We start from the raw sequence: 25,626 nt of genomic DNA on the forward strand, positions 1-25,626 counted from the left end.
CTCTGCTTGACTTATGAGACATTGTCTTTTAAGGGTTCTCTATCTTGATCTGTTTGGTGGATCATGATGGTAACACGTAAAAATTCATCAGGGTGTACACTTAACTTTTATACTTCATGGAACTTACACTTCAGTAAAAGGTAAAAAGAAACAAAAAAATACTAGGAGTTACATAATTGCCTTAGCAAAATAAAGTTAGCAAATTTCAATTCATACTAGCAGTCCTAATTTATATATTTCTGTTGCTCTGAAGCAGATTGTTTTCGATTTTGTTAGCAAATTTAGGTGCTGGTCATTTTAGAAAACAATTTTTCACGTAGTTTTGGTTAAAATAGTCTGGAAAAATAATTCTAGTGTATAGCCAAATTTATTTGAAAAACAAGCCATTATTTTGTTTTCTTTCATATAAATAACATTCATCATTATAGATTGTTAAAAGTTTTTATTTCGGGGCGCCTGGGTGGCACAGCGGTTAAGCGTCTGCCTTCAGCTCAGGACGTGATCCCGGCGTTATGGGAACGAGCCCCACGTTAGGCTCCTCCGCTATGAGCCTGCTTCTTCCTCTCCCACTCCCCCTGCTTGTGTTCCCTCTCTCTCTGGCTGTCTCTATCTCTGTCTAATAAATAAAAATAAAATCTTTAAAAAAAAATAAAAAATAAAAGTTTTTATTTCTTTAGAAAGTTGATGTTTCAAGTAAATGGTACATTTAAACCCCTGTACTTTTTGTTTAGTGAATACAAAGAAATGAAAATTTCTGTAAGAAGTAAGGAAGAGTGTTAGATAAAAACTGTCCCTCTTTAACAGTAATGATGGCGACTGGGAAACTGATCAGGGTGTCTGGGATTAGACCTAGTACTTTAGTGGATCTAAGACAGAGACAAAAGGAGGATATTATGTATAGTTTTGTTATTTTGAACAAAAGAGAAAAGAATAAACTTCTTTATTTGTGAAATTGTTCAATTTGTGTGTGAGGAAAAGCCATGACTATAACCAATCAGAGTCTTTGTCCAAGTAAAAGATTACACAGAATTATTGTCAGATGCTGGATTTTTCCTTCCAGAGAAATAACAACCCTATACCTTGAAAATTTCAACAACAGTCTTCCAAAACCCCTATAAAATATTAAACTAATATACTTGCAATTTTAGTACAAATCAGGAAATGCAGAAATTACAGTACTTGTAGTTATATTAACTAAGTTCACAGGGCACACATGTAAGACTTTTTATTCCAAAGCAGCCCAATTTGAAGAATTAATATTTCTTTGGGGACTGAATACTTGTATTTTCCATATTCTCTGAATTAAGATTAGAAAATGAAAATAAGTGTTTGCATACTTCATTTAATGTATAATTTCTAATTTTGCCAAGATGTTTGGCTGACCTCTGATTTTGTATCAGTATTTAAGGGAAGATATTAAATGGGAAATCATCTTGAGGCAAATTCAAAGACCAGCTATGTACTAGGGCTTTTATACTTTTTATATTTATAACACAGCAATTATATTTTGTGACTAGTTTCCATAATATGTTTCCATCCATTAAAAAGAGAAAAATATTTAATTTCTAAGGGCAAATCTCCAGTTTCTCACTTCTTTACTCTAAAACATTGAAAAGAAGAGAATCATACAGACAGTATAACATTTGATTTACTTATTTTTCTCATGCAGTGTTTTTTTTCATTGTCCAAATATTTTTTCATTGGTTTAAATATTCTGGAAAATTAATTCAGGAGCTGATAAAATACTTCTGAAAGTCATGATGGCATGTCTATTTTCCAATGTAAAAATGGACATAACTAAAATATCCCTAGTCCTACACTTTTCTTTTTTTTAAAAAAAGATTTTATTTATTCATTTGACAGAGATAGAGACAGCCAGCGAGAGAGGGAACACAAGCAGGGGGAGTGGGAGAGGGAGAAGCAGGCTCATAGCTGAGGAGCCTGATGTGGGGCTCGATCCCAGAACGCCGGGATCACGCCCTGAGCTGAAGGCAGACTCTTAACGACTGTGCCACCCAGGTGCCCCAAGTCCTACACTTTTCAATTCAGAAAAAAAAATACATTCCATTTAAGATATATGCCAAATCAACCAATGTGATTTTATCTTATGGGGAAAGTCTGAGGAGCTGTGTGGAGCATACCTCAGAATGGTCCACTCAAGAAGATGGAAGAGGGGAGTATTTCTCTACTGATTCTTGTCCTGCATTATATTAATACTCTCATACTTCCAAGTTGGTGTGTGAGTCAAAATCTAGCTCAACAGTTTCCCCCAGGTACTACAGAAAGAAGTCCCTGATGTAGAAAACAAGAAATTACAGTAGAGGCAAGGTGCTGTCTTGTTATACTTGTGTACGCCTGATTGTCATAATAACACCTGGGCTAGAAGTACGTTGAGAGAACATGAGGTGGGACACAAGACACAAAACACCCTTTCATGATTAATTCTGGAAAAATAACATGATATAACCATCAATAGATGTGGTTATTTGCAAATTGATATTTAAAGTGATACAAGAATACCCAAGATTTATCAAGATGACTGTAAGAATGTCTAAGTCTAATCAATCATGTTGTATTTTAGTAAAGAAAAGATAGGCTGTAGCTATAGAATATATCCCATGTTTTCAAGAGGAAGACAAAAGGCACTATAGAAGCTTTGTGTGCCTTCAATATAGTTACAAAGCATTGTCTCCTATAAACTAGTCAAATACCCAGTCTATTTACCAACATGGTCTTTAGTGAAAAGGGGCATCAAGCAATCATAGCTTAAAGACATTACTAGGAATCTCATCTAATTAACTTTGTTCACTCTGCTTCTATGTTCACCAAATGACCTCTGATTCTTCTGAGGCTTTCTTATAAGTTGGTCTACAGTGATAAAATGGACTCATTTTCAACATGAGTAATTGTGTTCCCTTCCTAATTACACTTATCATCATAAATTTAAAATTTGAACCATGATTTATATATCAATCCTTTGTGAATTCGGGTAGTGTGAGATGAAGAATACTAAGCATGGTTGGGATATTGTTTAAAAATATATCAAGTATGGGGGCACGTAAGTGGTTTAGTCAGTTAAGCGTCTGCCTTCGGCTCAGGTCATGATCCTGGGGTCCTGGGATCCAGTTCCAAATTGGGCTTCCTGCTCAGCAGGCAGTCTGCTTCTCCCTCTCCTTCTGCATCCCCCCCCCCCACACTCATGCTCTCTCTTTCTCGGGTAAATAAATACAATCTTTTAAAAATATATGTCAAGCATGGGTGTGACAAGGAAACCAAGATGATATGACAAGAAGAGAATTATATAAAGTTCTACTGGGAAAAGCAGTTGAGTAAAAGTTGGAACAGTAAAGTGTCCTGGAAGAGTAGAAGTTGCAGAGTGTGCTGACTCTTCTTCCTGGCTCTGTGGGCAAAGTGAAGGGGATCTGGGAGATACTCTAGTTTTCAATTAATGGGAGATAGAGTGAGAAAATGTTCAAGACTATAGCTTGGCTGTTTTATAGCTTTGGCTAGTAAAGGACCTCTACAAAACATTGTAGACCCAATTATCCTAAGTTTTCAATTGGAGTGTGGTGTAACAGAGCCTTCGGCAAATCGATGCTCCAAGTTGATGATTTGGCTTGATCCTTTATCAAAAGTCTTGGGAGATGGAAAATAAAGGTGATTGCAAAGCATTTGGTAAACATAAATTAATACAAAATTCAACGTTAGCAACTTTCCAGCAAATGTCTCTGAAATAAGTGCTGTATTTTGTGAAAAATTTCAGAGTGGTTTCTTGATACATTAAAATGTTTTTCTCGTGTTAGTGATGCTTTCATAGTTGGCATGATTCACTTCATATCGATGATCTACACTATAATAAAATTTAAGCAGAGAAACTTAATACAGTCTGAATTGGGAACCACAGCTTCATTGGGACTTAATGTATCATGTTGCAACATAACATTCTAATATACATAATTTCCTAAATCGTGCATTGACTTCAGGGAGTACTTAAATATTCAGCTCAATTCTCACTTAAGTGTTCAGAATATAGTTAACAATATAATGTCTTGCATGCAGAAGGTAGAAAAGCTTCCCTTCACAGCCAGATCCACCAGCAGAACCAGAAAATGAGGCAATAGCTGTATGAAAAAGCTCCCTGGCAGAGTTATTTTCAGCACATTTTGATAGGACACAAAAGGAAGAAGAATCAACATTTTCTGTATGCCTATGTGCCAGCCCCTTTATTAGTATTTTAACACAATTTAGTCATTAAAACAAATCTGTGAGTCTAGGTAATCATTATTTCTATTTCATTTTTAAGGAAACTAAGCTCAGAGGTGCTGTTGAAATTAACACAGCTGTGGTGGAACTGAGACTGGAATATATATATAGTCCTGTCTTCATTCTGTTCATACACATGACCAAGGATCTATGTATCTGTGAATGCAAGAAAGTTCTGCCCAAGCATCCCATCATGGGTATCACAGCATCATTCCTTCTTCAGACAATCTTTCAGTGCTGCCTAACTAGGCATCCATTTATGAGAAGAGTATTCTGTTCCTTCCTTAAAGTCAAGAAGGGGGTTATCAGACCAGTTTTTGCTTTCTTAGTAACAATGGGTATGTTTTCAGGATCCAAGCTCTAACATGTTCACCAACTGTAAACTCCTGCATGACAGAGGCCATGACCTCGACTGCCAATTTCCGATTTATATCTGACTTAAAAGAAACTTGCCCAGAATCGAGTCATGGTGGCTTATGTTTTAGTTGCTGGATTCTTGCTTCCTCTAAACTCTGAAGACTCAAGCCCTGAATTATTTCAATTATTTATGAAATAAACCAGTGCTCACATTAATACAGTTCTTTATTTATTTGGTATAAGTAGATGAAGAAAATGTTTGGCAAATGCTCGCTTTTATAGTGAATTGGTTTGGCTTGTTGACTGAGTGGTGAAGGGTTTGGATATGAATGTTTTCAGTTGGCAGTAAGGAGGAGAAAGAATTCTCTATTTGCTTCTTGACATTGTGAGTTTAAGGAATGCTTTTTGCTCTTATCCTGACAGACTTACAAATCAAAATAAGCAAGAAATGGTAACCTACAACAGTTAGTGGAAGACAATTTGGAGGAAAAGACAAGTATGTTTTCATTCTCAAAAGGGTGAAATCTGTCAGTAGGAAAAGGGGAACTCTTATTTTGAAGATAACGTATAAAATTTTAACTTCATACAGCTTTGCAGACCAATACATTAAAATTCATTTTAACTCCATGAGGAAGTTAATAAATACATGAGAAAACTAAGGTAACTACTTCAAATGAAGAACTGAGAAGTCACCTTATAAAAGGGTATCACATGCAGCCTCTAGAACAACCCCCAATGGTCCCTACCTCTTGGTATTTCCATCCTTGTGTAATCTCTTTCCATGAAGTATGGGCTAGACTTAGTGACCTGCTTTCAATGAGCAGAGTAAGTTGGAACTAACAATGTATGTCGTAAAAGGCAGTGTAGCCTCTCTCTCTCTCAGATTGTTCTTTCTGGGGGAAGCCAGCTGTACTACCATGAGCAGCACTATGGTGAGGCACATGTGGCAAGGAGCTGAGGTCTCTTGCCAACAGCCACGTGAGTGAGCTCCAGCCCCATTCAAGCCTTTAGATGACGAGATTCCCAGCTGACAGTTTGAATGCAGCCTCACGAGTGATGGAACCACAACTACTCAGCTAAGCTGCTCCCAGATTCCTGATCCTGAGAAACTGTGCGGATAATAAATGTACATTGTTTTGAGCCACTAAATCTTAATGTAATTTATTGTGCAGCAACAGATAACTAGTGCAAGGAAGCAGGAATGATAATAGACACTCTATCCTGGAAAGGATAGAGCCAGGAATTCACTTCAGCAAGAAGCTCGACAGGAGTATATCAGGTTTAAGTAGGTCAGTTAAAAGAAGAAAATACAGGCTGCAGGTCTTGAGGGTCAGCACGTCAAGGCTGAAGGACTGGAGGGCCCACAAAATTAGCACACTTTGGAAAAGTTAGTACATAAGAGCTTGACCCCAAAGGTTAGTAGCGGATGTAGGTGAATGACTTTATTGAGGGCAGCTACAGAGAAGCTAGAATTACCTCATAGGTTGGGAGACTGTGTGACATTTGATGTGAAAGTCGTTCTAGTTATCAGACTTCAGGCAATTAAATAGGAATGGCTGCTACCCTCTAGGAACTTATATTTCTAAAAGGACAGATTAACATGGGCAGGTATATAAAAGGGTATAACTCCAAATTCCAAAAGAATATTCTTTCTCCTCACCATTCTCTCTGCCTCTGTCAAGCTCAGACTTTCTGCACCTCATGCTTAGCACTTAATTGCTACCAGGTTGTTTCTTGTTCTTGAGCCTTGTCTCCTCAGCTGGACTGTAGGTTGCTTAAGGAAAGGATCATGTCTCATTCAATAATCCTCCTCTAACCACAAGTTCTTATTTGAAATGTGAGTATATGTGGACATATTTCTGTGTACCTTCTCTGAAGCCACAAGAATTTTGGATCATCACACATGAATCACTTCAAATGCCACCATCTTGTCTCTAGTGAGATTCAAAGATTTTCTTCTACCTTCTTCTGCCTCTCCATACTATTGGTTATATTCTCTCCAATTTTTGCAAAGGTGCATTATCCATTCTTGATATTATGGGCATTATGATGTTGTGCGAGAAATGGTGCTAGGTGTTGGGAGGACATGCTGCCATGGATAAGATAGACATGGATCCTGCCTTTCTGTCATTTGCTACCCATGAAGTCTGTACAATATTAGGGAAGAAGTAACTAAACAACAATACACATAAGCAGTGGCAGGTCCCAGGAATGTTTAAAGATAGTACCCATGATATGTCATGCTATTTCCCAGTGGAAAATCCATTTTTTGATCTGACACTATGCCATAAGTGATATTTCATACCAAAGAGAGCTTCATAATATCTTCCAACACATAATACTCTTTAGAATAGAAAGATGTACTCATAAGGTCCCTGGGTGGCTGTCGGTTAAGCAACTGACTCTTGATTTCGGCTCAGGTCATGATCTCAGGGTCGTGAGAGGGAGCCCCAGGTCAGGCTTTGCACTGGGCACGGAGCCTGCTTAAGATTCTCTCTCTCCCTCTCCCTCTATTTCTCTCTCAAAAGAAGAAGAAGAGGAAGAAGAAGGAGAAGGAGAAGGAGAAGGAGAAGGAGAAGAGGAAGAATGCGAAGGAGAAGAAGAAGAAGAAGAAGAAGGAGGAGGAGGAGGAGGAGGAGGAGGAGGAGGAGGAGGAGAAGAAGAAGAAAGTTGTACCCATATGAAAGGACATAGATAAACAGCACGATGTTGGAGACACAAAAATGAAGTATCTTAAAAGCAGGCAGCTAGGGGTTGTCAGAGCATATTGGAGGGTGGTAAGACCCTATAAAATAACTTCTTAAACCTTGATATCTAAAAATTTTCATGTAAGCAAGTAGCGTAAAGTGTATTTTAAAAAGACCTTCACATATATATTAAATGATTCATTGCAATTCTATAAATTGACTAACTCCTAATCCGTTAGGTGTCCATTTAAAGTTGTTTCTTCCCAGAGTCCACCCCATGTAGTTCAATAGCCCTTGTACTCTACCATGATTTAGAGTAATTTAATATTTAATTGTCCATTTCCATCCAATAAATCATGGGCTTTTAATCAGAGCAGAGACCTGTCTTTCTTGATTAATTTTGTATCACTAGTCCCTAGCACAGTGCCTCAGACATGGAAAATGTGATGAATAAAGGAAAAAATACATGGAAGTAAAAGAGGGTCTTTAAAAAGAAAAAAAGACCTGTTATCATATGCATGCTTTCTCTGAAAAGATAAAGAAAACATCAAAAAGAAATAAAATCACTATGTAAGACTGTTCAAACATGTCTGATGATAAATAATTCTGCTAGAAGCACAAGATCCATTAATTACTTCTCATTCATTTCTTCATTTATTTACCTACCTACTTACCTTCCTACTGCATGCTGAGCAATGTCTTTACCTCTCCCGTTTGGTCTTTGAAGCCTTTCTGGGGGATGCTTTCTAGATTCAGCCCTAGCAGAGAGACCTGGCATTCCTGGAACTTACTCTCCATTTTTTGCCTTGAAGGGCCTGATATTGAACTGTCCCAGCATGCTCATTCATAACAGGCTGAAATATTTGAACTGAATTCTGCTAGAAACTGCAGCCACTAAAGGAGTGTGAACAAAGAAGCAACATTGCAAAGCAGGGTTCAAGAAGATTTTTCTGTTGTTAGTGTTTAGAACCGACTTTTCTTTGGAAAGTCTGATGTTGAAGAGCCGTAGCTGTTAAGGAAAGGAAGGTCATGCAATGTTAAAGGACAAGGAGCAATGCAATATGTTGTATTTGGTTCTGAATGGGTGTCACTGGTAGGAGTTCAGTGAAGGAGCAGATGATGGATGGCAGGGTCAAGGGGCCCTTGGTGATGAAGGAGGCTGTAAGTTAGCTTTGAAGGATAGAAAGGTTTTAGATAAGTAATAAATCATATGACTTGTTTATAGGAAAAAAATGGAGAACAGTTTGGTTGTGTTAGTGGCTCTTGGTCTCCACTTTGGATTCACTTGAGGAGTGCAATAAAATAAGAATTCACATGATCTGTCAATACCCTCCAGCCAAAGTCCACCAAGAACACCCCTGCAGTTGAAGGAGGTTGGGTTTATTGATCATTGCAAAGAGGGCGAACCATGTGGTATCTTAGTAAGAGGGTGTTAGAAAAGACTTCTTTCTATAGGGGCGCTTGGGTGGCTCAGTCAGTTAAGTGGCTGACTCTTGATTTTGGCTCAGGTCATGGTTTCAGGGTTCTGAGATCCAGCCCTGAGTCCCTGGGTCTGACTCTGTGCTCAGCGGGGAATCTGCTTGAGGATTTCTCTCCCTTTGCCTCTGCCCCTACCCCTGCTTGCTCTCTCTCTCTCTAAAATAAATAAATAAATCTTAAAAAGAAAAAGACTATAATATTTGGGCTTTTGCTAGTAATTTGGGGGCTGGGGGTCCAAGGAAACAAGGCTTTGATCTACATTAATTGCTGTCAAGAAGCAGGAGTTATTCTATGTTCGGGTATCTTAATAACTCTTACCTAGAAGATGGAAGAAACTAAGCAATACTTTAAGTGTAATTCATAAAGAAGCAGCAATCAATCATACCATTCAGGACAAGGAGTATTTGGCCACTTTTGTGATTTGGGCACTGTCCCTGTATTTGTCTGTGCTAACACTTGAGTACAGATTGGTTATCATGGGCACCAAGTGGCCTTGCCTGAGGCTGGTGTTCTGTGAAATTTCTTGGGCTCAACAGAATACCATGGCCTACCTGTGAATCCAGGGCAGCTGCCGGATGTTGGGGGTTGCTTTTCAACTTTTTGGATGCAGCACATGAAACTGATTCACCGGTGGACAAGAAATCTATATTTCTAATAAGATGTTTATGTGATTCTGACTGAGGAAATCTGAGGATCAAGTTTTCCTATGATGGGAAATAAGGTTGAACAAGAGGAGCAGAGGATTGTAGAGATCCTTGAAAAACAGGCTAATAGGTTTGAACATAATTCCACCAGCAAATAGCAGCCATCAAAGACATATGAGCAAAGAAGCAGCATTGCAAAGCAGGGTTCAGAAAGATTCTTCTATTGGTAGTGAACAGAGCGGTAGTGAATAGAGCATAAGGGGTGGGAGCTCAGACTGGGGTAAGCAGGGAGAATAGAGCAGACAGACAGCAGCTACGAAACTCAGGCAGGGGTCTGATCCTGACAAGATGACAAACTGGATTAAAATATTGGCAGTGGGAATGGAAAGAAATTGTTGGATGTGAAAGACATTAAATAAAAATTTGAAATTCATTCACTGTGAGCCTAGAGGACAGGGATTTATCTTGATATTCTTTGCTCCCAGGCCTGTGCCTGGGGGAGATTTTACCTCAGAAGGCACAGCATATATCCAGGAACTATTTAAGGACGGAATCAATTAAACAATTAATAGGATTATGTAACTGACAGGATGTGGGGGAAGAGGAAGTAGGAAAAAAAACAAGAGTGATTTTAGGACAGTTTGGTCAAATTGAGTCTCTGTAATGTCAGAAATTAGCAATATGGGTTTGGAAATTGAATTCAAGAGATAGGTTAAAGTAGGGGTTGCAGGATGAATAAACGGGAGGACTGAAGTCTTCAGAGTACATGGAATTTCTAACAGTGGGTAGATGAAAGAATAGAAGTCAGAGTAAGCCTCCTCTTCATTTGGCATGGCAATGCTAGTTTTCTACCCTAGAGGATGGGTTCCCATTGGAGGGGGGGAATACATACATACTCAGGAATACAGTGTAAATTTTATGAGCATGTTTTTGGAATCAGCAGACAGGGTTTCCAGTACATCCTTGTTCCAATCAAGCTATGACTTTTCATGTATTTAACTTACCTAAGTTAGAATTTCCTGACCTATAACAAGAAAATGGTAAATGTAAGGCCAAGCTCTTAAAGATGGGTCTAGAAAGAAAATGAAAATACAAATCTCACGTGGGAATGTATGAATGACAGTGTGCAGTAAATACGAAGCTTTACTTTGCTGTTTAGGATAGTTCTGTCTTCTCAAAGCATGACTGCTTAAGGAAGAGTGGCCATCATCAGTGACTCTGAATATCATAGGACAAAGATTGAAAATTTAAGTGTACCCAGTTCTGTTTTAGAGCACTCTCTAAAAACTAAGTAAATCCAAAATAAGGGGGAAAATCCTTTGACTTGCAATTTTTTAAAAATATTTAATTTAGTTATTTGAGAAAAAGAAAGAGCATGAGCAGGGGAGAGGGGTGGAGGGGCAGAGGGAGAGGGAGAAGCAGACTGCCTGCTCACAGGGACTCCGACAGGGGGCCCTGGACCCCGGGATCATGACCTGAGCCAAAGGCAGACTCTTTTTTTTTTTTTTTTAGGTGCTCAGCACTATTCATTTTATTTTATTTTATTTTATTTATTTTTTTTATTTAATGATTTTTTATTATATTATGTTAGTCACCATACAGTACATTCCCGGTTTCCGATGTAAGGCTCGATGATTCATTAGTTGCGTCTAACACCCAGTGCACCATGCAATACGTGCCCTCCTTACTACCCATCATTGGTCTATCCCATTCCCCTACCCCCCTCCCCTCTGAGGCCCTCAGTTTGTTTCTCATAGTCCATAGTCTCTCATGTTTCATTCCCCCTTCTGATTACCCCCCCTTTCTTTATCCCTTTCTTCCCCTACTGATCATCCTAGTTCTTATGTTCCATAGATGAGAGAAATCATATGATAGTTGTCTTTCTCTGCTTGACTTATTTCACTTAGCATTATCTCCTCCAGTGCCATCCATGTTGCAACAAATGTTGACAACTCGTTCTTTCTGATAGCTGAGTAATATTCCATTGTATATATGGACCACAACTTCTTAATCCAGTCATCTGTTGAAGGGCATATCGGCTCCTTCCACGATTTAGCTATTGTGGACATTGCTGCTATGAACATTGGGGTGCATATGGCCCTTCTCTTTACTACGTCTGTATCTTTGGGGTAAACACCCAGTAGTGCAATGGCTGGATCATAGGGTAGCTCAATTTTTAACTTTTTAAGGGACCTCCACACGGTTTTCCAGAGTGGCTGTACCAACTTGCATTCCCACCAACAATGTAGGAGGGATCCCCTTTCTCCACATCCTCGCCAACAATTGTAGTTTCTTCCCTTGTCTATTTTTGCCATTCTAACTGACGTAAGGTGGTATCTTAGTGTGGTTTTGATTTGAATTTCCTTGATGGCTAATGATTTTGAACATTTTTTCATGTGTCTGTTAGCCATTTCTATGTCTTCATTGGAAAAGTGTCTGTTCATATCTTCTGCCCATTTTATGATTTGTTTATTTGTTTCTCACGTATTGAGTTTGAGAAGTTCTTTGTAGATCTTGGATACCAGTCCTTTATCTGTAGTGTCATTTGCAAATATATTCTCCCATTCCGTGGGCTGCCTCTTAGTTTTTCTGACTGTTTCCTTGGCTGTGCAGAAACTTTTAATCTTGATGAAGTCCCATAAATTCATTTTATCTTTTGTTTCTCTTGCCTTTGGGGATGTATCCTGAAAAAGGTTGCTTTGGCCGATGTCGTAGAGGTTGCTGCCTATGTTCTCCTCTAGGATTTTGATGGATTCCTGTCTCACATCGAGGTCTTTCATCCATTTGGAGTTTATTTTTGTGTATGGTGTGAGAGAGTGGTCAAGTTTCATTCTTTTGCATGTAGCTGTCCAATTTTCCCAGCACCATTTATTGAAGAGACTGTCTTTTTTCCACCGGATGTTTTTTCCTGCTTTATCAAAGATTAATTGCCCAAAGAGCCGAGGGTCCATTTCTGGGTTCTCTATTCTGTTCCACTGGTCTATGTGTGTGTTTTTGTGCCAGTACCATGCTGTCTTTGTGATCACATCTTTGTAGTACAGCTCGAAATCCGGCATTGTGATGCCCCCAGCTTTGTTTTTCCTTTTCAACAGTTCCTCGGCGATTCGGGGCCTTTTCTGTTTCCATACAAATTTAAGGACTATTTGTTCCAGTTCTTTGAAAAATGTCCTCGGTATTTTGATCGGGATAGCATTGAAAGTGTAGATTGCTCTGGGTAGCATGGACATTTTAACTATGTTAATTCTTCCGATCCATGAGCATGGAATATCTTTCCATCTTTTTATGTCTTCCTCAATGTCTTTCAAGAGTGATTTATAGTTTCTAGAATATAGGTCCTTTACGTCTCTGGTTAAGTTAATTCCAAGGTAATGTATGGTTTTGGGTCTATTGTAAATGGGATGGATTCCCTAATTTCTCTTTCTTCGGTCTCGTTATTCGTGTACAGAAATGCAATTGATTTCTGAGCACTGATTTTGTATCCCGCCATGTTACTGAATTGCTCTATAACTTCTAATAGTTTGGGAGTGGCTTCTTTTGGGTTTTCCATATAGAGTATCATGTCATCTGCAAAGAGAGACATTTTGACTTCTTCTTTGCCAATTTGAATACCTTTGATCCCTTTTTGTCATCTGATTGCTGTTGCAAGGACTTCTAGTACTATGTTGAATAATAGAGGCGAGAGTGGGCATCCTTGTCGAGTTCCTAATCTTAAGGGAAAGGCTTCCAGCTTTTCCCCATTGAGAATAATATTTGCAGTAGGCTTTTCATAGATCGCTTTTATGAGATTGAGTAATGTACCCTCTATTCCTACACTCTGAAGGGTTTTAATCAGGAAAGGATGCTGTATTTTGTCAAATGCTTTCTCGGCATCTATTGAGAGCATCATATGGTTCCTGAGTCTTTTCTTGTTGATATGATGTATCACGCTGATTGATTTGCGAATATTGAACCACGCTTGCATCCCAGGGATGAATCTCACTTGGTCATGATGGATAATCCTTTTAATATACTGTTGGATTCTATTAGCAAGTATCTTGTTGAGGATTTTGGCATCCATATTCATTAGGGAAATCGGTCTATAATTCTCCTTTATGAGGGGGTCTTTGCCTGGTTTGGGGATCAAGGTAATATTGGCCTCATAGAATGAGTTTGGTAGCTTTCCTTCTGTTTCTGTTTTTTGAAATAGCTTTAGGAGAATAGGTATTATTTCTTCTTTGAATGTTTGGTAGAATTCCCCAGGAAAACCGTCCGGGCCTGGAGTTTTGTTATTTGGAAGGTTGTTTATCACTGACTCAATTTCTTCATAATTAATTGGCCTGTTTAAGAAATCAATTTCTTCCTGTTTCAATCTTGGTAGTTTATAGGTTTCCAGGAAGGATTCCATCTCTTCCAGATTGCTTAGTTTATTGACATATAGCTGTTGATAAAAATTTCTAATAATCCTTCCAATTTCAATGGTGTTCATCGTGACCTCTCCTTTTTCATTCATATTTTAATAATCTGGGTCCTTTCTCTTTTCTTTTGGATAAGTCTTGCCAGTGGTCTGTCAATTTTACTGATTCTCTCAAAGAACCAGCTTCTAGTCCTGTTGATCTGCTCTACTGTACTTCTGGTTTCTGATTGATTGATTTCTGCTCTAATTTTGGTCAACTGCTTCCTCGTGCGTGGATTAGGCCTGTCCCTCTGTTGCTGTTCTAGCTTCTTGAGGTGAGAATATCAAAACTGCATTTTAGATTTTTCTATTCTTTTGAGTGAGGCTTGGATGGCTATGTATTTCCCCCTTAGGACTGCCTTTGCAGTATCCCGTAGGTTTTGGACTGTTGTATTTTCATTCTCATTGGTCTCCATAAATTGTTTAAATTGATTTTTGATTTCCTGGTTTATCGAGTCATTCCTGAGCAGGATGGTTCTTAGTCTCCAAGTGTTTGAGTTTCTTCCAAATTTTTCCTTGTGGTTGAGGTCCAGTTTCAGAGCGTTGTGGTCTGAGAATATGCAGGGGATAATTTCAATCTTTTGGTATCGGTTGAGACCTGTTTTGTGTCCCAGAACATGGTCTATTCTTGAGAATGTTCCATGGGCATTAGAATAGAATGAGTATTCTTTGGTTCTGGGGCATAGAGTTCTATATATATCTGTGAGGTCCAACTCGTCGAGTATGGCATTCAAAGCCTTTGATTCTTTGCTTAGTTTTTGCCAGGGTGTTCTGTCTATTTCTGAGAGTGGAGTGTTGAGGTCCCCTACTATTAATGTATTTTTATCTATATGTCTCTTTATTCTGGTTAAGAGTTGGCTTGTGTATCTTGCTGCTCCCCTTGGGGGCATATATATTTATAATTGTCATATCCACTTGTTGAATACTTCCTTTAAGAATAATATAGTGCCCTTCTGCGTCTCTAACTATAGTCTCTGGTTTAAAATCCAATTTATCTGATATGAGAATTGCTAGCCCAGCTTTCTTTTGAGGTCCATTAGCGTGAAAGATGGTATTCCATCCCTTTACTTTCAGTCTGAATGTATCTTTAGGTTCAAAATGAGTCTCTTGTAGACAGTAAATGGATGGGTCATGTCTTTTTATCCAATCTGCAACCCTGTGGCTCTTATGGGAGCATTTAGGCCATTTACATTGAGACTGATTATTGAGAGATATGATTTTAATGATGTCATGTTGCCAGTAAAGTCTTTGTTTCTATAGATTGTGACTTTCGTTTCTGTAGCAGTCTTGGGGCCTTTTTACTTTTCTAGAATCCCCCTTAATATCTCCTGTAGTGCTGGTTTTGTGGTTACGAAATTGGTCAATGACTGGCGATTCTGGAAGGTCTTTATTTCTCCATCAATTCTGAATGACAGCCTTGCTGGATAAAGGTTCCTTGGCTGCATGTTTTTCTCTGAAAGAGCTTTAAAAATGCCCCCCCCCAACCCTTTCTCTCATTCCAGGTCTGTGTAGACAGGTCTGACGTAATTCTGATGCCTTTGCCTTGGTACGTGAGAAATTTCTTTGCCCTGGCCACTTTCAATACTCTATCCTTGGATCTAATCTTTGCGAAATGCACAATGACGTGACGTGGTGTAGGTTTGTCGTGGTTGAGCTTGGGAGGGGTCCTCTCTGCCTCTTGGACACGAATGTTTGTTTCCCTCGCTAGATTAGGGAAGTTTTCAGCTACAATTTGTTCAAATATCTCTTCTAGACCTCTGTTTTTCTCCACCCCCCTGGGATGCCGATGATTCTAACATTGGATCGTTTCATTGAGTCAGTAATCTCCCGTAACCTACATTCGTGGGCGTGGATTTTTTTAAGAGCAGCTTCTATCTTCGTTTTTTCCTCTATTAACCCATCCTCCAATTCACTAACCCTTTCCTCTGCTTCGGTGACCCTGGCTGTCAGAGCCTCTAGTTTTGCCTGCATTTGGCTCATAGAATTTTTAATTTCTGTCAGATTCGCTCTCATTTCTGTCCTTAGGGATTCTATATTCTCAGTAACCTTTTTGTTAATACTTTTTTCAATTCTACTCATCATTTTGACCATCGTTACTCTGAATTCCATTTCCGATACTTTGGTTACATCCATATCCATTATTTCTGTGGCAGAGGCCACAGACTCACTGTCTTTTGTTTGCTGGGGGGGGCTTCTCCTTCTTGTCATTCTGATGAGGAGAGGTTGCATGGTTTTCCAGAGCCCAAATTATTGACTGGGTCCCAGGCCATGCCCCTTGTTTTATAGGGATCTTAGGGATGTGGGCTTCTTCTTTAAAGATTTTATTTATTTATTTATTTATTTATTTATTTATTTATTTATTTATCTGAGAGAGAGAGACAGACAGTCAGCAAGAACGGGAACAGAAGCAGGGGAGTGGGAGAGGAAGAAGCAGGCTCCCAGCGGAGGAGCCCGATGAGGGACTCCTTTCTGGAACACCGGGATCACACCCTAAGCGGGAGACAGGCGCTCAATGACTGCGCCACCCAGGCGTCCCAGGTTGTGGGCTTCTTGATTTTTCAGCCTGCCTTCTGTGTTCTGGGGGAGGGGCCTGCCGCGCCGATACTCAGGCAACCCTGTTTGGGTAGAGTCTCTGTGTCCCCTGTGAGGGGGGATGGGGATGGGCACGCTGTGAGCCGGTATTTCCAGGCTTTTGTTCTCTGGCGGCTTTCCCTGGTGGTCTGTTATGCCTCTTCTGAGAGTCAGAGCAGCAGAGGCTGAATTGTCACAGAACAGAGGGATTGCGTCCCGTTTTCCACTGATGTTCTGGCCACTTTAACTCCGTTACTGTTGGTGCTGTTCAACCCTGCAGCGCGTCCTGGGATGTGCACCCCACACCCGGCGTCCCTGCCCTTACTTCCAGGGCCGGCGCGTCTCTGTCCTTTGTGTTTCTAACGCCGCCAGCCGCCAGCCGCCCCCGCATGCTCCCGGATCTCCGGGTCTCAGTCTATGCCCGGTGAGCACACCGGGATTCCGGAGTTCCGTGAGCAGCCTGGTGGCGCGTGCACCCGGTTCAGGGTCTCAGTCTGCATTTTCACGGGTGCCGACCACGAGTCCGCCCGCTCCCCCGTGCAGGTGGCCCGCCAGCCGCCAGCTGCCCTACGCGCGCTCCAGGAGTTTCCGGTCTCAGTCTGGATCCAGTGAGCACACCGGGATTCCAGAGTTCTGCGAGATGCCTGGTGGCACGGGCTCCCGGCTCACCGGTCTCAGTCCGTGCTCTCTCGCTCTCTGGCAGGTGCCATCCGTGAGTCCACCCGCTCCCCCGCGCCCGAATGCGGCGGCTCCCTCCCTCTTCCGTTTATCTTCCGTTATCTGTGCGCAGTTTCATGGCTCCCCGCTTCGTACCTCAATACTCAGCGCTGGAGATGTTCATTTGTAGAGATCCAGATGTATCTTCTTGCGTCTCAGGCTAATTCCGTGGTTGTTTAGGCTGGTCTGGTACCTATCCAGCTCGACTCAGGGGACCGGCTGAAAAAGGGGTCCCCTACTCCTCCGCCATCTTAACTCCCCCCCCAAAGGCAGACTCTTAACCGACTGAGCCACCCAGGCGCCCCGACTTGACAATATTACATCCAACCACTGATGGAGTTGTTAAATAAAAGTAAATATATTTGAAATAGCTCTTGCCTAGCCCATTCTGAGTTTTGTAAAAGCGTATTTCCAGACAGCTCACTGAAAACAGCCCTTTCTTGTTAAAATTTAACCAAAAGGTGGTGGTGTTCTATATAAATGCTCACTTGTCCTTTACTATTACTGATATACTTTGTAAAATAAATGTTTCAACATTATACATTATGAGAATCAAGTTATTAAGAATCAGGAAAATATCAGCTTCATTGAGAAAATTTGAAACTTACAAGAAAACATCTTTAAATAGTAATGCGGAACACCACACAGTGTGTTAAGAGTACTTGTGTTCCCGCCAAGATTCTTATGATACACTCAGTGTTGGAGATACAAAAACCTGAAGCATCATTTCCATATTTGATTTGCACATGGTCTTCTTGCTTATCATACTATCTAAACGTGCTAAAATTGATCAAGGTTTCTTTTTTTCTTATACAAGCCTTTATTCCCCAGCCTTCTTGGTGGGACCGGGGAGGGGCTCCAGCTTATTGCAGCAATTTGTGTCACCTATGGGAAAAGAACACTGGTCTACACTTTAAGATATCCAGCTTTTAATTCAGATTCTATCCTAATCATAAAAATGGATGAAACAAACATTAATTAAACATCTATAACACACCAAGCCAAAATATATGTAATCTTGCGTGGGTGGTAAAGGAGACCCAAGAAGGTAATTATCATTGGTCTCACTTCATCAATAGGGAAAGCGGAGGCTCAGAAAAGATAAATAATTTATCCAAGGTCATTGACTAAGAACTAGGATGTAAATATTTAAACTGACTTTGAAGTCCCCAGTTCTTTCCGTTATATTAACTCCTATGACTACAAACCATTCATGTTTTTTGGTTGTTATTTGATTTACAGTTAGGAAAAAGCTACTATAAGTTAAGAACTTTTTTCAGGATGTTGGGAAATATTTTTGTAGAAATCATTTTATTAGTTCATAGCATGAGTTAGATATGAAGTGTAGAGATCTGGAAGTGTGCGTTCTCAGCGAGTATATTTTAATAATATTGGAATAAATCAATTAGCTACAATGTGACATTGTTCAATGTTATACTTAAAGCTTAATGTGAGAAAAGAAAGACTGAATTACAACATATGATCAGTATCCTTATTTTTATCATTAGCCTCCATTATTTTTCCTAGGGGCTGCATTTCCAAAGCTCTTTAAGAATTTTAGATCTCCCAGTATTGTGTTTTTCCAGCCCAAATCTTTGACAGTCTCAGTCAAAATTCAACTGATGTTGTGGGCTGATTTTTTTCTCCCTAACTTTTTATTGAAACAGTCTATTTCTCTGGAATAGTTTAAGGCTGTTCTTACCATTTCCTGCTGGGTGGGACATTTTTTTTTTCTTTTTTGGTTATGCTATTTGCTTAAACTATGAAGCCATTTCGAGTAGACATGTTTTATCATCCTTTTTCCCCTTTAGAGGAAACTCCCTATAATTTAAGGTTGTTAATAACCTCACCAAAGTGACATTTTTAGTATTTACTTATTTATTTTTCTCATTAGACACACAGACTGAAGGACAGTGGTTTTTCATTAGTACTTCTAATTCCAACCTACAATGAGTGGTTAATAGTGTATTCCTTCAGTAAAGTTGTGTGTCATAAAAAGGGTATTTTATTTATTTTTTTAAATATTTTATTTATTTGACAGAGAGAGAGAGAGTACAGCAGGGGGAGAGGCAGAGGGAGAGGCTCCCACTGAGCTGGGAGCCTGATGCCAGGCTCCATCCCAGGACCCAGGGATCACGACCTGAGCAGAGGGCAGATGCTTAACCGACTGAGCCACCCAGGCACCCCCTAAAAAGGGTATTTTAAGCATAAATGTAAATAAGGCTAACAATTTTTAAAATATGTGAGAGAAATATTAAATAAAGCTAACAATGCCTTTAAATATAGGTCACCCCTTTAGGAGTTGAAAAACCAAACACATTTCCTAAATTTGTTTCTGGAAAGCAAAAGGCATTGGAATTAAATCAATTAATTGAGTATTTAGGACAAGTTTGTTCTTATCTTCCTTATCACTGTATTATGAAGGCACTTTAATCACCATAAGAATGTGGTATGTGTACCCATTTATACTTCATCATTAATTAAAGCAAGTGGCATATTCCTTGGGAACTTATTAATGAAACAGAACAAAAATGACAGGGACTCTATGAAACCAGCAAATACATTGGATCATTGAAGATAAAGGAAAGAGTGGACATCCTTTCCCTTTCACAGATGCAAACTTGAGTGCTGTTTTAGAAGATTATTCCAGTATTTCCTGCTTCACTAGTGAGGAGTTTCTTGTTTTGGAATTGCCCTGCAAGGATAGCTGGACTTATTCTTAGTAAGTTACCATTACAGTTGTCCCCCCATCCCCCACCCCATCTGTGGTTTTGCTTTCCACTGTTTGTTACCCACGGTCAGCTGGAAGCAGATGATCTTCCCTCTGACTTACTGTCAGAAGACCAATGGTAATCTAACGCTATGTCACAAACCCTGTATCATTCATCTTGGTTCATCTTATCAATGTAGACATTTTATCATCTCACATTATCACAAAAAGAAGGGCGAGTGCAGTATGAGGTATTTGGAGATAGACCATATTCACGTTGCTTTTATGACAGTATACTATTATACTTGTTCCGTTTTATTGTTGTTGTTGTTAATCTCTTACTGTACTTAATTTATAAATCAAACTTCATCATAGGTGTGTATGTATAGGAAAGAGCATAGCATATCTAGGATTCCATAGTATCTGTGGTTCCGGGGAAACACGGGGGGGTCTTGGAACGTATCCCCCTCAGAAAAGAGGGGCTATGGTACCTGTATTGCTGCATAAAAGCGAATTAAACTGTCTTCCATACCTCTTGACCTAACCAGCTGTCCTTATAACGTGTTTTAATGTTCTAGACCTACTGGGTCAAAGAGTGTGAAAGCATCAGGCACCCTGGAAAAACACTCACAACACAGCTTATACTGATGTGAGAGAGTGCTGTCTTCTCACACCACTTAACATGTAATCACCCCTTATTTTTGGAAATTGTAGGGAAAGTACTGAACTGGTAGTCATTAAACTAACGCTGTAGTTCTCAGCCCACTTCCACCCTTGGAAGTCACTTAGCCTCCCTTCGTCTTAGATTCCAACCAGTAAAATGAAGGACTTTTAGAGTGTATTGTCTCTAAGATGTCCTCCATGTGTTAAGGCTTTAACAAGACCCATTAAATCTGTATTTAATGCCAGAATCCAATTGGAATACCTTTAAATTTACTAAGTAAATACTAAGCAATGGGGGGTTTACACCCACTTGCTGAGTGACGTTTTGAAACTCTCTAAACCATTGACCTTTTCCAAAAATCAGGGCATTGTACACTTTTCCTTATACTATTAGCATTTACTCATGAGAGTGAGTAAAATTCCTAGTTACAAAACTGCTTAGAATTTGGAAACCGTCTTTCATAAACATGAAATGTATAGCTACCTATTAGAAAGACTAAATATACATCCTAAACAAACATGCTAAGAGAGCTACTACTTTGAAGGAAGAAAGAAAGTCAAGGAAAAACCATTTTTGATGGATGTTAACTAGAGTTGAGGTGATCATTTCACAATATATACAAATATCAAATCATTATGTTGTGCACCGGTAACATAATGTTATATGTCAATAACACCTCAATTTAAAAAAAGGGGGGAAAAGTGAAAAACCATTGTATTTTCTTTTAGACAAGCCCCAAATGTTTTTCTTATCAATTTTTAAAATTAAGAATAGGGAATATTGCCTAATAGTCAATAAACTTAGAAGCTAGGACGGAGAGGCAGAGATTAGAAAGGAAATGAAAGATGCAAATGGAGGGAAAAAAATGAGAAAAGAAAGAAAAAAGATTGACAGGAAAGACAAGGAAAAACATCAGAGGGAATTTCATAGAAGTTAAGTGGACAGGCAAAGACAGACAGACACTCAACAAATGGAACATTAGTCATCTATAAGAAAGGTTTTCATGGAGAAATAGCTTAATCAATAGCTTCTAATAAAACAGATTTCATATACATAGTAGTTTAAAGCAATCACAGGCATATGGGGAAAGATAACCTCTTGGCACTGATTTCTGGGCCAACTGTAGAGGAATTGAAGACTGAATCAGATATTTCCCACTGTTATTTCAATTAAAATGAACTTCTTTGATGGGTATTCCCTACACTATTGTAAAATGATAGTACCTGATCAGAAATTGGTGCCTCACCTAGAAAGAGGACCAGAAAAATTTAGGACAGAATTAAAAAAAAATTTTTTTTTTTGTATTTTGTTCTCCATGGGAACAATAAATTATTTATACTTTTTCATGGAACTCATTTATTTACAAGCCTTTTAAATAATGTATAACAACTGTTAACATCAATCTCTTTTCATATTATTATTTATTCAAAATAGAATATTTCTGAAATTAAGGAATTAATTGCTCTTCTTCAAGTGTTATAGACAAGAACATAATTGTTATTTTTAAAATATCCTCATCAGCTGGAGATATAGTAGATGTATGTGAGTGAACTGACATGATTTCCTTTAATATAATCTGTCAAAAATATGTGTGGGTTTTAGGTAAAACAAGTATCAGAATGTTGCTCATTACTGAATCTGTGAGATATGTACATAGAGGTTCATTTATTTTCTTTTTGTGTATATTTGATATTTCCTATAACAAAAAAGTAAAGCATCTTTTTTTGAAACTGAGTCAACTATTTCACTGTGTTTGGAAGAAGTAGCTAAATGAATACATGATATCTCACTTTCAGGACATCACGAAGGACACTTAAGGATTTTTTGTTACTGAAATGTGTTTGGTTTCTACTTCTTTTCCAGTGACTTCTACAACTTTATTTTTCATCATCATCTGAGTTTTATTTTCAGAGCAGCTGAACTGTATTTTTATAAATTTCCACTTCAGAAACACAGGAAGTCTCAAGAAATGGATGAGAACCAGGTACTTAGTGTACGGTTTTCCATTGTGTTTTATTTAACCTAAGTCCCAAATTCTAAAAGCAGAAATGGAAGTATCTTTCTGCCTTGGGTAAAGATGTCTCAATTGTTCCATGAGAAAGCTGGAGAAAGAGCTGCGTTTGGAAGCCTTGCTTTGGCTATCACCTGAGACTGGTATCCTAGAAGTGCAGTGCGCTCAGTCTCTTGGAGGAGAGGAATGCTTGCCTCTTACTCACACACTGCTTTATTTGCAAGTTAAAGTCTCAGAGGAGACTGCCTGTCTACCCAGCTGCAGAATGTGTATGTGATGATTGCATCTGTTGCCATGGAAACCGAAATATAACCGATAAACTACACACCCCAAACAGATTAAAATTGACTTAGAAAAACTATGTAGGGTTATTACAAAATGTATGATAAAAAATCTCTTTACTGTACCTCCCTCTTTAAAATGATAGCTCATGAAGTAGAATTTTCATAGGAATCATTCTCCCTAACAGAGTTTGTGGTGGTAGTGAGGTTATTGCCAAATAAATCCTTAAGGTAGTATATGACAGCAGATAGATGAATGATTTAAATACGTATATACTTGGTTAAGCATATGTGTATAATGGTAATGATATCATTATGAAATACTATGAGTCCCAGAAATCCAGGCCCAAATATGTTTGAACATGATAGAAATATAATTGATTTTTGTTTTAACCTGATTTACTGTTTCAAAGATGTATATCTGTTGTCTTGTTGTTGAGCTTACATTAACCTAAACTTAATAATAGCTACCACTTATTCAGCATTTACTCATAATGATAAAAATCATAGATATGGAGAACTAATAATCAAAACTGTTGTAGAATATTTCTTGGTTGAAATGGAGATTATTATTTTTTTCCTAGAATGCAGCTATCAGATCTAAAAGGCTAAGATTGGTCATTTGGGGAAACTGAAAAATTATGGAATGATAATTATTTAGATGTCATACAATTAGCAATCCTTATTTTTGGGGTATCAAGATCATTCGATAGTAACAATAAATTAAAATTGATTTTTCCTAACAAAAATTACCAATAATAGCATATATAAGGGAAAAGAGAGAACACTAGAATTACACTTGATCATTTTTGGATTTTCATTGTGTAATGAATTTGTTCTGCATTAGGATTTTTAAAAAACAACCTTCTAAGTTACACAGAGCAAGAGGACACCTTATGGAGGATATGCCTGTCTCCCGGAAATTTGGGAGTTTATTTTGCCATCTTTTAAGTCAAAGGAAGATTGGAAGGTGTGTTTTCCCATTTGTTGCTCTGAATGTTTATAGGAAGGGAAGGTTCTTTTGGAGAGAGCTGAAACAAAGTTCCAATGTTCTAAATCCTGTCTTTGGAAATGGCTCATAGCTTCTAACGTAGGGCCTTCTAATGATCCGTATGTGGACGTATGGAATGTTCAATGGCCTAGGAACCGTGATAGCTGGATCGTAGTCTATTCTCTGTCCTGCCGTTACTTGGCTGTGGATCTCAGACATTTCTGGCCCGCAGTTTTCTCGTCTGTCAGACCTTAGTAGGAGGTGCCAAATAATCGGTAACTTTCCTTTCAGTTCGAATTAGAATCAAACCTTATGCGACTGTTTTGTCTGACTCAATCCCAATCCGTAATTCCTTTCTCCCTAATTATTTTCTGGTATTGGTCCAGGGATAAACACGTGTCCAGTTCTAACCAGTGAAGTGTTAATAGCTGAGATTCCAGAAAAGTTTTTTAAAAGGATAGATTGGGCCAGAATGATCCTTTAGGCCTTTTGAACCTGTCCCCTTCTTGCCTGCAAAAAATGTTAACGCACAGGTGTAGCAGCCATCTTTTGTTTTTTTCTTCTTAAGATTTTTTGTTTATTTGAGAGAGAAAGAGCTGAGTGACTGAGAGAGAGCACAAGTAGGGGGGAGAGGCAGAGGGAGAGGGAGCAGCAGAATCCCTGCTGAGCAGGGAGTCCTACTCTGGCCTGGATCCCAGGACCCTGAGACCATGACCTGAGCCTAAGGTAGAGACTTAACTGACTGAGCCACCCACACGCCGCTGTAGTAGCCATCTCAATGTCCATGAGGTGACAAGCTAAACAGTAAGGATGGCAGAAGCAGAGAAATGAAAAGAATGTGTATCCCTAATGGCTTCTTTGAGAAGCTGTGCCAGCCTTGGACTGCCTGTATCTGGATTTCTTGCTACAGGAGAAAAATAAACCCACCGTTTAAGCCATTGTGGCACAGTTTACCATTATTGGCAGTAGAATTTATGCCTAAATGATATACCTTAATACAACGAATAAAACTAAGATGCCCTAATTGAAGAAGGTTCCTTTGAAAATCAATACCATGATTGCTTCTTCAAGGAGCTTCTAAGAAGACAAAAGACAGACACTAAACTAGCTACAGTACCAGTCAGAATGCATTAAGAAATGTACCAACAACATTTTAAGCAAGATGGAGTCATACCTGATCTCAGGTAACACTGTGGGGAAATTGGGCATAGAGACTTATTTTAAAAAAATATTTTATTTATTTATTTGAGAGAGAGAGAAAGAATAAACAAGCAGGGGGAGTGGCAGAAGCAAGCTCCCCGCTGAGCAGGGAGCCTGACTTGGGGCTCGATCCCATGACCCTGAGATCATGACCCTGAAATCATGACCTGAGTCGAACGCAGATGCTTAACTGACTGAGCCACCCAGGTGCCCCTGGGCATAGAACCTTAAAGAGACATATTTTAGTACTTCAGCAAGTTCATGCTGCCTCCTAATTACATTAATAATTGAATTATTAATATAGAAGTAATAGTTGAACATTAAGCTACGATCACTTTATCATGCTGATCTAGAGATCATGTGTTATACAATTAAGCTTGACTTTCAATTTAATGTTTTAACAAAATATTGTTTTTATGAAGTATCATTTTAAAAGAATTCCACATTTGAGAGGTTAAAAAGGTTCACGCTAACCCATTTCCTTCTGCTCGATCAGCCACTGGTTTATGCAACTACTCCCAAGGCGCTAATAATTTGATGTTTGAAAAAATATAGACTGAAGTCAATGCCTGTCCTCCCGCTTTTTATACATTTTTTTTCTACTGCTCTGATGCTACCC

General features: G+C 39.0%; 1 protein-coding gene across 11 annotated transcripts in view; it reads right to left on the reverse strand.

The window, feature by feature from the left end:
• EIF3E (eukaryotic translation initiation factor 3 subunit E) overlaps positions 1 to 25,626 on the reverse strand; it is a 227,839-nt gene that overhangs the window by 61,859 nt on the left and 140,354 nt on the right. The window lies entirely within an intron of this gene.

This window comes from Ursus arctos, unplaced genomic scaffold, assembly GCF_023065955.2.
Source record: "Ursus arctos isolate Adak ecotype North America unplaced genomic scaffold, UrsArc2.0 scaffold_6, whole genome shotgun sequence".
NCBI classification, from domain to species: Eukaryota; Metazoa; Chordata; class Mammalia; order Carnivora; family Ursidae; genus Ursus; species Ursus arctos.